Here is a 12,941-nt window from a genome sequence, read left to right as displayed (position 1 = left end):
TAGTGCACCGTAGAGTAACTTGTTCATACTGTACCTTTAACAGGTTTTTGACAAGTTTTCAGGGGACCTACCGGAAAACTCGAATCCGAAATTTCGTTATCTAGCTGCCTCTTTATCGCTCGAATACGCAAGAGTGACAGAGATGTTAGATAACGAAAGTTCGATTTTCTTGTTTCGCGATAGACCCTCAGATTGTGATAGTGGCGCCACCTACGCCAAGTTTCGCGTAATATTCCCTATTATTAAATAATAAAAAAATATTACACGAACGTTTTTTTTATTATTTCCTATTTGGTACAGTCAGCTGCAGAGAAAAGGTACCCCACGTCCATACTAATTTACAGAACTTTGTATGCAGGGGGGTGCCTTTTCTCTGCAGCTGACTGTACATGACTAGAAACTATACTTAGTCTTTTAGCATTAGAAAAAACGGTAAACCATTTCCACGTGTCTTTTTATTGACAAGTTTTTTTATAAATATAACAATATTTTACTTATGAAAGCAAAAGTATGTAAATGATCGTATATTATATTTGTTGTGACTTATTTTCAAAGTGTTTTTCGATAAAACGACACGTTAAGATCGCTCGCCTTCTTTCTAATGATAAAAAAACGAGAGGTATAGTTAGACGGTTCTGTAGACTGCAAATGAGATAAAAGCTATATTAGGTACATGCATTAATCCTCATATCAGGCGGCTCTTGGATTCCAAGGATTGCATAATTTTTATACTTTTTAATGATTTTTAGAATATGAAAATTATAAAAAGTGTAAAAGTTATGCAATCCTTGTATTCCACGCATTTCATTTCAACGAGCCGCCTGCTACAGATTTCTTGAAATTGCCGCGTTTTTTCAGGTTCAACTTTCATTAGCCAGCTATTATCAATTTGCCAATTTCGTGATTATTATTTTACACGGCACATAAACTTATGCATAATTTATCGATATAAAAAGTCGACACAGTTACATCCCTAGCAAATTATCAGACTTATGACACCGTACGTAAATGAGAAATAACAAGCATATATGCATCTCTTTTCGGCACATTATCTAATTCGTAAGGAAGTAAAGTACGGGTATACATATTTGCGAAGCATTTTTGCCCGACTTCTATGCTTTAGTCATTATTCTGAGGTCAAAACTGGCAAAAATCGTCTTACGTAATAAATGAATGGCGCCCTAGCGAATCAGCCTATGCTTCAAAAGTATCTACCATTCTCTATTCAATCAATCTCGAAATGCAGACCTACCTACTTACTTTATTACTCTTTGATGCAGACTTACAGCAATTAGACTGTGACAGATAGGTACCTAACTACCTACTTCTAAACGCGAACCTACCTACCTATATGTATCTCTATTTGGAAAAGTATTACCACCCTGGGTAGATTCTTTTGGAGCGTTGCTTCATCCGTTACTATTGATGCTGGCTGTAGGTATTTACCTACTTATAGTTTTTTTACTCCACACTTCACCAACTCAAGCCGAAAAGATCAGGTGAACTTTTCGGTATAGTAGAAGATAACTGCTATAGGTACCGAGGTGCGTAATATTTAATTTTCGTAGCAAATGGCAAATACGTCGATCTCAATGTGCCCATGAATGAAACATTCCAAACTGACGTTTCTTATCTCCGCAGAGGTATGTTTCAGTCTCACTGTTCATTAACTACAAAAAATCTTAGATTAAACTCTCAAGCATGAGCATCATGCAAACCCGTGCGTACGCACGCGACGCGCTATTTCACACGTCTTGCGCGCATCTCGCTCGGTGCACGTCGCGAAAACAACACATTCTCAATAGCAATAACCGGCAACGAAAACTAACTACCTAAGCGTTTGACGCTGGCTGAAAATTAACTCTTCAGAAAAAGTTAAAAGCGCGAGAAAATTTTAGAACATTGTTTTAAAAGTTTTCCACTTTTTAGTTCAGTTCTGTTGTTATTTCCGTTTTTTTTTTTCGTAATCGCTTAAGACTGAATTGTGTTTTGTGTCCTAGTTCTGCCCCCCCAAACCACCACCTTGTACCAAATGGTTCAAATTAAATAGGTTTTAACCTGGTAAGTACCTAAACATTATTTCTTTTAGGTTCGAGTTTGACGTCCTTTCAATTTTATTGTTGTGTTTACAACCAACCAAGCCTCTATTACTTGACTAGGGAACAAACCAAATTATTTTATGAAATATTTTTTGATTTGTTTTTTTAAGTAGTCACTACTATATATAAATTACAAACTGAAATACACTAAAGAAAAAGTGACCAAGTTCACCGGTGGCCGAGGCGGGAATCAAACATGCGTCTTCAGCTTACGCGGCTAACGTCCTGACCACTAGACCAGCCGGCCACACTACTATTTAGCTGTAGGTGTTGGTATCTAAAACGCAAAATAAAGTTTGTATAAGCCATCTTACTGAAAAAATAAATGAGTTCTTTAAAATCACCTCCGTCCTTTTGATACCAACATGATTAAACTTAAAGGAAGAATATGAGATCAATGGCATTATACAGAAAAAAGAAAAGCCAACCATCGAAGAAGATTCAAACGTATAATTTTTTAGTGGTAAAAACGTGAAAACGAATTGTACTATAATAATTTAATGGGATTGAAAGTTTATAAACTGAACGAAGTCGCGCGGGAGGAGGCTTAAGTTTAATAATATAAGCTTATAATAAGGTAGGTAAGGTACCTATAGATAGGTAGGTATCACGTTTTTATGCGATATCCATATCCACGTACAATCTTTTTTATTTTATGGACGTCGCATAAAAACCCAAGGTATCCCACTTATTTACTTACCTACCTACGTCGTTCGTTCGTACTATACAGTAATGTTCCCAATAATATTTAATTTCAAAACACAAATTACTTACCTACTCGACCACGATCAAAGCAGTTTTACTTACAAACTTTCGTTTAACTCCAACACGTCGTAAAATAGTTATCTTTTAATCTATGAACGCTTGTGCTTTTTTAGGGCTCCGTTATAAAATTAATGCTTATTTAATCCATTAGAAGCAACCGTACTTACTAAAGTTCAGTAGTACGTTTTTAGTATCGTTAAATGTTCAATTTTATGGTAGTTTTCTCAGTACAAAGCAAGAAGGTCATATGTATAGTATAAACGTCTTGCTGCTTGGTTCAATTTAGTTGAACCATATAGTTCTAACAGGGGTCAAATTGGAAGAAATAAGTAAGGTTTACTAACCACTGTTGTACTCTTAGGCGATGGACATTGATGGGTATGCAGCATGGTGGACAGCATTTATTGCACCAACCTACTTTTATAAGTACCGTGTACTACGTTAATGTATACCTACGGTTATTAGGGTTCCGTACCCAAAGGGTAACAACGGGACCCTATTACTGAGACTCCTCTGTCCGTCTGTCTGTCACCAGGCTGTATTTCAAATCGTGATAGCTAGACAGTTGAAATTTTTAGATGATGTATTTCTGCTGCCGCTATAACAACAAATACTAAAAAGTACGGAACCCTCGGTGGGCGAGTCCGATTCGCACTTGTCCGGTTTTTTCTTATACTTACCTTACGACGTAAATAACATCACTGGTACCCCGAGTCGTGAATATTCGATTTAAATTCTATTTAGTTTTCTTAAAACATAATTAGTTGGGTAGGATTGACGTCCTTGCTCTTTAAAAACTGGAAATATCACCGATTCTGTCAGAATGGAGACGCGATAATATTTATATCGGTGTCTTCCTCCAAAAAAACTAGTCTGCATTAATTCATGCATTATTAATTACTTAATTCCAAATTACTTAATAGCTGCATATAAATATCAATAAAAATGGTTCACATTGCAATAAGTAAGTAAGTAAGTAAGTAAGTAAGTATTTATTTGCAAAGAATAAGTAGGTACAATACAATAGTGTCTTAGGTGGTAAGTGACAATTGGTTGCTTATTCTGCTATTTGCTAGCACCTACCTACTTATGTATATATGTTATGTATGTAGTTTTATTGTACGTACTAACATTTTATGAGCCACGAGCTTGAAATAAACGTTAATTTAATTTAATTTTAATTTTATGTAGCAAATTAATAACGCGATTCAAATATTAACCTGACAGAGTTAGACCAAATAAGTCTGCAGCGTTTTTGATAGCGCAGACTGTGCAAGTGTTATTTATAAGTACGTCACAATTTCATAGAAGATAGACGTTTAAAATAAGACTTGCAAAGTCTGGGATATTAAAATAGCTGCAGACTTACTATCTTGTTGTAACTCTACCACAAGGAGAAGGTTTTTAATGACTAATATAGATTACCTAAAGATGTGCAAAACTTTCAATAAGTTGGAGAATTTCTTTCTGATTTTTTTGGTATAATAGGTATATAATGTTTCCACTTTAGAAATATACATACCTAAATTGTGACAAGCTTGTCATATTAAAAAAAACCGCAATGAGACATGAAATTATGTAGGCCAACCAAGAAACAGGAAAGGAAGCGTTGGCTCGCCCAAAAAAAAATCCATTATCTAATCAGCCAAAATGTTAGAAAGGGTAAATTTTTTCGCACGTTCAAGTTATAATTAAAGTTATTTAATATACCTACATTATATCACATATATAGGTACATTCACCTCTCTTGGGTAATGAATGGCTAAGGGTTGAAAAAAAAAAGCACTGAAGAGAGAGATACTCGTATGCTAATTTAGCTGTGCGAATAGGGTTACATACTCGGCATAAACATATATTATGACCTATATATTTTATGCTCGTTTCATTTATGCAAGATATTGCAAGTACGTAATATAGTGTATGATAAAATTGATAATGGCTGTCGCTTTCGACAAATTGCATAAATAGGTGTAAGGTGGCTCTAACGTAGGGCTATAATGTATGAAAATTTGAAATGCGTGTTGTCGATATCACACGAAAGATAACGAACACTTAGGTATAGATACCTAGGTACTCCAATCAAACAGTTCTTGTAAGTGCAGTTTGAAATAAACCAGTGACCAGAGGGCTGGCCAGTATTTTGCTCAAAGGATAAGCATTGCCATTTAACGTGGCAATGCAGCCAGCCTTCTGGGCACACTGCCCATTGGCAGTGACTTGGGGAACGTTTTTTATTTATAAAGCCTTTACTTTAGTTTATTCGTAGCTTATAATATTATTTTCACCTCAGCTCGAGCCTACTTTCCAAGTGCGACTTTCCTCACTCCAGGGAGTGAAACAATGTAGCTTTTTAAATTAGTGAAGGCCATGAACTTCATACTACGGTGCGGTGCGGTGCGGTACCGTACGTATCTCGTATCGTATCGTACATATTATAATTCTTTTTTTTTTCTGTTTATTCTGTGTAATTCGAAATACATTTTAACCTTTAATATGTTCTCACTACTGAGGTGAAAAATTATGTGTGCAACACGAGAGCAAAGTTATTTTACATCTCGTGTTTTTGAGTCCCTCGCTACGCTCAAGATTCTACCTTAGGATCACTCGCTTCGCTCGTGATTCAATTATAGAATCTTTCGCTTTCTCGGGACTCAAAATAAACACTCGCAAGAAAAACCAACTTTCCTCTCTTGTTGCACAAATAACTATTTTAAGTTTATTTATAGTTTACTGTTAATGTGATGTCCTAATGTGTAATCTTGTTTGAAATAAATAAATACTTAGTTACTAACTTATAATAAATAATAATAAAATGATAGGTATTTAATTTGGGTGTTAAGTTTTTTGAAATAATTTTGGGTTATGGACCAGAAATTGTTAATAAATCTTATAGCGAGGAATATGTTGGTTCTTTCTTAACATAGCGATGTAATAGATAGAATAAGAATAAGTACTATTTACAACTCTTTACAAGACAACTGGCAGTCTTTTATTTTTTACACAGATTTATCGAGCTTAGCTGTAGAACATAAGCCTATCGTTTGTTATGACTTGGGAAAACGAATGAAAAACGATGAAATAATGCTATAAACGCTGATGGATGCTTGACTTCTTTCTTCTTACGTTACGAAGTTACGATCTCCTACCGGGCTGAGCTAAGCGATCGTCAATGCATATTCCACTTTGTTTTCTCTAAACAGAGACCGTGAACTAATCCTAAATTATTACGAAATTATTTGCCATCGCGAAAATATTGTTTGTCTCCAATTGCCTCCATTTATTGGACTAATGGAAGGACAGTAAGTAATTCAATCAGGAAAATATTCTTAGCCGTAACTGCTCCTTTCATTAGACTAAATAATAGTAGCTAAGCGTTCTCATATTAACTTACGACCTCACTTAGCATACACAATATTCACAGGCAATCAACTCCCTTGCATATGGCTGAATACCTACCGTCTGAAACACTATAGCCACGACCACAACACACTTTCACCAAATGAGATTCTCTAAAAACAAAGCGGATGCTACTGCATGATAATATTCAATTTCAATACTTTGTTGGAGCTTGGAGTTTCCTTAGAATTCTTGTTGTTTGTAATCTTTAATATACAGGATGGTTTTAAAAGTCGGACACCTATTCTATCGGAGAGACAATTAAATGATACGTCTTAACTTAGAGATTTAGTGTATTATTAAATCTTTAGCTTTGACATTATAGCGTATAAAGCGTATGACATTGACATTGCTATTGTTATCAACGGGTCAAAAACGTTCGGGAAAACCGGCGTCTTTTCAGTGGGTACATTACAAAAATTAATGATTTGGCTACATTTTTAAAAGACTTTTATTGTACAATTTAAACAAGTGGGATATCTAGTACGAACATTAGGCTTTTTAGTCCGTATATTTTATGATGCCCACAGGAAATTCGCACATTAGGTATAAGTTAAGTACCTACTAAATAAGTTTATACCCAAATATTTTATATACATTTAACCTGAAAACTGGCTGAGTTTCAAACAGCTCTGTGAGTGAGTGCACTCGCTCTTAAATCGCAGCCACATACATAATAGCTACACAAATACATTTTAACTGATTGCTATTAAATTTTTCAATTATAAAATATATAGGTAAGGTCCCTGACCCTGGTCCCTGAATATTTCTGAATCCGTCGTTATTTCATTATATTAGCCTTAGTTCATCCTGTATGAATGCATTGCAAGTTGCAAAGGTGTGCTCGAATGTGCTCGGGTATAATTATGTAAAACCCGGTCAAGTGTCAGGTTATGAACTTGTGGAGAATAAGATCAAATTTTATCGGGTTATTGAGCGTGCACTTATAAACGGTACGTAATAATGGTAAGATGTTACGAGATCGTATTGAAATTTGAAACTTCACAAGCTTTTCCGTGTTTATCATTGGATTTTAACCTCATAATGTACCTATGTAAGAACCCTGTCTTCTGTCTTCATACCCGCATACTAAACTTGTGCAATCTAGTTTTTAACTGAAAGGGGGAAAATGATAGGCACCTACCTAGTTAAATCGTTTAAAAACCGCTATGAGATTTCTTATGAGGTCATGAAGTATTTACAATTAGAAGGACTAGTACTTAAAACTTAAGGGAATATATTTTTAAGTTAGGATATACATAGATACAGTCGCCATCAGATATATTGGAGCGGCCAAGGTGCTCAAAAATATCTGAACAAGCACTCTAACGCCTTGACAATAGGGGCGTTTGCAGATATTTGTGAGCGCCTTGGCCGCTTCTATATATCTGATGACGACTGTACCTAGAGCGCTCGTGGTGACATAATGTTTGTTTCAGTTCTGACCGTTTCTATGTAAAAGCTAAAAGAATTGCTATGAAAGCCTCATAAAGTTTGCATTTTTCTTGGCTATTTTCTGACATAGAAAGCATCATTGACAAAAAGAAAGAATAAAGAATAAAGATCATTTATTTTCAGCTAAGGTTACAGACATTCCAGGGGTCTCCGCACTAGGCAGTGCCTGTATCGCGGGGAACCAATTACAATTTAAATATCAGACTTTGTTACAATTAAAAACTATCATTTAGTAAGAAACTACTAACTACAAACTAAGGCTTAATCTACAACACAAGTACGTTATGTTATGATATGCAGGCCAGAAGTCCTATCCTCATGTGAAATCAGAGAGTAGTTTCTTCGATAGCTAAATAAACAAAGAAGTTGTAAATGACCCGTTAACCCGTTATCAATCAATACCTATGTGCTAATTGTATACTATAAAATTAAAATTTTAATACAGTATCATAATAATAATAAATTATAGAAAGTAGTAGTAGTTATAGGTCTTATATTTAGACTGACTGACTTTGGAAAGTTCATGGACATACCTACCTATTTCAGCAAGTAGGTAAAAAGTTCTATAAAAAAACAGCACGGCTACTGCGAGTTGGCGTTTGACATTTACGTTAGCATCTGCGTGAACTCGATCGCATTCCCTCTCTATTGCACCAAATCACCAATACATCAGTGCGAGAGGGATTGACTGCGATCGAGTTTACGCAGGCGCTAGCGTAAACGTCATGTGTCAACTCGTGGGACGGCTACAGGACTATGAAAACATTGCTGCTTCAAAAATATATTATATTTAAATTGAAATAATATTATATTTTAAAATTTAATCGGCCAAGGTAATGAAGGTAACTCTGCAGCTATTTTGATAGCACAGACTGTGCAAGTGTTATTTAAACGTCAAACTTCTATGAAATTATGACGTTTAAAATAACACTTGCAGTGTGCTAGTGGCTAGTGCAGAGTTAGCTTGGTCTGACGCTAGCAATATTTTCATTGAATGGTACTGCCGGCCTAGCTAAGGTGGCAATCGCTATCGCTACGGCAACGAAACGCTTTGTGTCTTCCTATCACTCTTCTATATTAGTGCGACAGTGACAGTTGCGTTTCGATCGCTACGGAGCGTAAGCGATTGGCATGTTCTAATTATAGGAGCGCATGTAACTAACAATGTACTTAATATGTGAAACTAATTTATAAGGGTAGACGAGTGTCAGGTCGTCCACGATCGGTCACGGAATTCGAGTTAGAAAGTTAGTTCGTGATACTGTTTAATATTACTATAAATATTTAAATCAGACCGGTTGGCACATCGCAACGAAATAGTAATTAATTATTTAAAAAGTTTCGATTTATAATAAATTCTAATTCTGAAATAGGGTAGGACGGGGACAATTGAAACACGTTATGATTGAAACAAGTCAAATTTCTTAAAAATGACAATACCTATGAATGTGACAAGTAGCCTCATGCATGAAGTTTACATTTGAACGAAATATGTTTTATTCGGATGTTTGTTACCGTTATGTCATGTTACAAATGCATTTCCGTTTTTAAATTACCATTTAATTACTTAAAATTATAAATAAAAAGTACAAAAATTTGCCCGCGAAAAGCTAGTGAGCGAAACGCTCGAAACGCCACGTGACGTTGCGCGTTCGACAGATTAGTGTCATTAGTAGCAAACGTCAGTTGGGCCGCCCAACGTGTGACGTCATCACGCTCTGTCGAATTCGCGCCAAAAATTATGAGCGTTTCAACAGCTCAAAAATTTTCAACATTTTAAATATTTTTTAATAAAATAATGTTAAGGTTTACAAAAGTATTTTTATTATTTCCGGTATTCCAAAGATATAAATTATGAATCCAAAAATAAAAATAAATTCATGCATGGAGCTAATTGTGTCACATTCATAGGTATTTAAGAATGAGTGACCGCATAGCCTGAGTATTGACTCAGGCTATGCGGTCACTCATTCTTAAATCCTGGACCAATAGCGCACGAGTGCGCGAGCAACGCAGTATAGTCTTGGGGAGCCGTTCAAAAAATTCGCGGTATAAAGTGAAGGACCTGTGTTCGCATACTTTTCCGTTTATTTATTTTTTTATTAGGTATTTTGACTACTTGAATTCTTTTGGTGTTTTGGATGGGAATTATGGAATATTTTAACTGCCATTAAACAGCGATGGAGTGTAGTCTGTAAAAAATATTGGTCCTTGAAGTAAAACATGTGACGCGGGGACGGTTGAAACAACGTACTTGGGGCGATTGAAACGTTTCAAACGTCCCCGCGTTTTTCACAAGCCTTACAAATAGTTGATTATTGATATTTAGCCCTTTACCTACGGGGACTTTGAACACCCAGTTACCGCTCAATACGGGCATGTATTGGCGAGAGTCAGCGGTTGGACATAATTTCACTTACTTGTAACTTTTGAAGTACTACAGCTACGTGCTTGAAATTTCACACACACATTAAGTATAATATGTTTAATTAATAACTAATCACTTGGTGTATTTATATTCACTAATATTTCTTATTTCACGCTTAATATTAATCACTAAGAAATTGAAGAATTTTAAGTTACTATTAGCGAATTTCTCAAGATTAAGTTTTAAATTATTAGTTTATTATATATGTAACACAACTAAATACTTAAATGATGATAATTATTGAAATATTGCAAAAACTCAATTACTTGAAATGTTGCATAGAAACAAATCTCTGCTACTGACGAAAAATAGTGATGTACGCATATCGATACAACTGTCGATATTTCTGTAAGTACGGGATAGAAGCTCAGCAAGTTATGTTTTTAGTAAAAAAAATATTATTTTCCAATTTTGTAACTTTTTGGATAAAGAAAATTCAAAAACTAAAAATAACATTCAAAACACTCACACGTATCACTCCTACAACAAGTCGATGAAATATTAAACAACACTAGGACGGCCATATTGAGTTCAATTATTTGCGCTTCTGCAGTACGGGTGTCAACCCCAGTTGACAGCAAAAAAGCGGTAATTTTAAAAATATGTTTATGTCAGAGCCATCTACCGAAACATTATGATATTTTTTTATTTGCACCTATATTAATCCCAATGCATAATGTTACCGCTATTACCAAGACACAAGGTCTCGTTTTGATTAAAAAAAATATTGAACATGAACATATCTTCGATCAACTATAGTTGACACCCGTACTGCAGCGGTGTTGCCTTACTGGCAACTCTGGTTGACACCCGTAGGTAAAGGGTTAGACTTCTTTTTTTTTTTCAAATTATACATGCTTTGTGAAAAAGGGAGTGAGTGATTTTATTATTGTCATGATTGAAACATTGTTATAATTGAAACTTTTGACTTATGTATGAAACATAATTATGTATTTCTACTAAAATTCCTTATCGTCATATCCTGTTGTTGTATTAAAACACATTTGATTAAGCTATATGTATAAGGTAGTCAGAACAAAGAAGTCTAGAAGTCTTACAATTTTTTTTTGCAACTTTCTTTGATTAAAGTTCAAGATCTTCAGACGCAAATAAATTGTGAAATGTTTGTAATTTCTTTGCGTACTTTAGTTGATCTCATGGATTACCGTGATAGTTAGAAATAACAAAATATCTTTCATTTAGCCGAATATATTTAGGTGTTTCAAACGTCCCCACAGTGTTTCAATTAACACACATTTGGGATCAATTGAACCACTCTTCCACATGCTCTTTAATTCTCTATCATTACGTAACCATGGGCGATAGGCTTTTTAAACACATTCTATTTAAAAACTAATAATAATACAGGCACATACCCTTCTAACTGTAAAAATTAAATAGTTACAGACGGTTAAACATAGTGTTACAAACGTCCCCGTCCTACTCTACTTACGTGTTTTAGACGTGGCGCAGAGGTGATATCTCATCATTGATTAGGTATAGTAACGGGATTCGTTGATTTGTGATTGTGGCTACGCCACGGCTACGCCCTCGGATCGATGATATCGGCGGCTTTGCGTTTAAAATGCTATAAGTAAGTAAAACTGCGATTTAAAAGTGGTGACCAGTAGGTAGTAACCAATTACTCTTAGTAGCACATAAGGATGCTAAATATTTGTAAACAAGAATGTCACTCTAAATTGATTATACCTAATAGAGTAATAATAATAATAAAACAGTTCTAAGATCTAAATTCTAGTCCTTTTTTACGCAGCAGAATAGACCGCATTTATTATAGTGCGTTCACAAGGCGGTGTGGGCGTAAATTGTATAATAAACATAACGTGTCTGCATCTAATTTTCAGATCCTTGGACGGCAGGCGATGTCAATTTCGTTTAGTTTTGACGAAAAATATATCAAGTGTATTGTCTAAAACTCTAGAATGGTTTAATATTTATTCAGCCGATTACCAAACGTTAGTGCAGAAAGTAGCATTTATTAACAATGGTGGATATTGTTTTTGGAAGGTCATAGTGTTCTTTAAAAAATAAACGGTTTCCAATAGAAAAAAAAAATAACAGTTTCTTGGTAACATCGATAGGTACCCACTTTTACAAAATGTCACTAAAGTTCGTTATGTTAAGAACTGTTATTAAAATGAGTTTTTTTAATACTACGTCGGTGGCAAACAAGCATATGGCCCGCCTGATGTTAAGCAGCCTCCGTAGCCTATGTAGGCCTGCAACTCCAGAGGAATTACATGCGCGTTGCCGACCCTAACACTCCGCCCGCATCCTCGTTGAGTCAAATTTGTTTCTAAGCTATTATACAAGGTGGCTAAAAATAAGTGCTTTCCCGTTGCCAGGGAGGTTTTGGGATTATACTGAGCAACTTTTACTATAGGACCAACCACGAAATCGCGAAAAAATAATTTACCCCCCCCCCCATAGAAAATGGACCAGTCAAAATGTATGAAACAGCCAAAATTTTTTTCGCGATTTCGGGATTAGCCACCGTGTATATGACAAGTCTATTGAACACGGTAATTTGATACCAAACATTGTTGTCTCCATTAGTTATTAAAAATGGCCGTTGTCGAAAAATATTAAAAGGAACATTAAACACTTCAAACTCTCGCATTCTCTGTGCCGGTTCTATACGTTAGTAATTTCAATGCAGCAACATGGCAAAGTAAAATTCCAGAAATTGGGATTGGGCGTAGTAAGCGATCCATATAGATTTTTTTATACTACGTCGGTGGCAAACAAGCATACGGCCCGCCTGATGTTAAGCAGTC

The 12,941-nt window shown here is 35.2% G+C and overlaps 1 protein-coding gene across 2 annotated transcripts in view; it reads left to right on the top strand.

The window, feature by feature from the left end:
• LOC134749439 (DNA-directed RNA polymerases I, II, and III subunit RPABC1) overlaps positions 1-12,941 on the top strand; it is a 215,448-nt gene that overhangs the window by 7,708 nt on the left and 194,799 nt on the right. Inside the window, exon 7 of one of the 2 annotated variants that reach the window (XM_063684373.1) lies at positions 8,277-8,289. The exons of the other annotated variant lie outside the window; for it this stretch is intronic. The gene's annotated coding sequence lies outside the window, so the exon portion shown is untranslated. Of the gene's footprint in view, positions 1-8,276; positions 8,290-12,941 lie in introns of those variants that run through there. 2 annotated transcript variants of the gene reach the window in all.

This window comes from Cydia strobilella, chromosome 18 (assembly GCF_947568885.1).
Source record: "Cydia strobilella chromosome 18, ilCydStro3.1, whole genome shotgun sequence".
Taxonomy (NCBI): Eukaryota; Metazoa; Arthropoda; class Insecta; order Lepidoptera; family Tortricidae; genus Cydia; species Cydia strobilella.
This window is presented reverse-complemented; position numbering and strand designations above follow the sequence as displayed.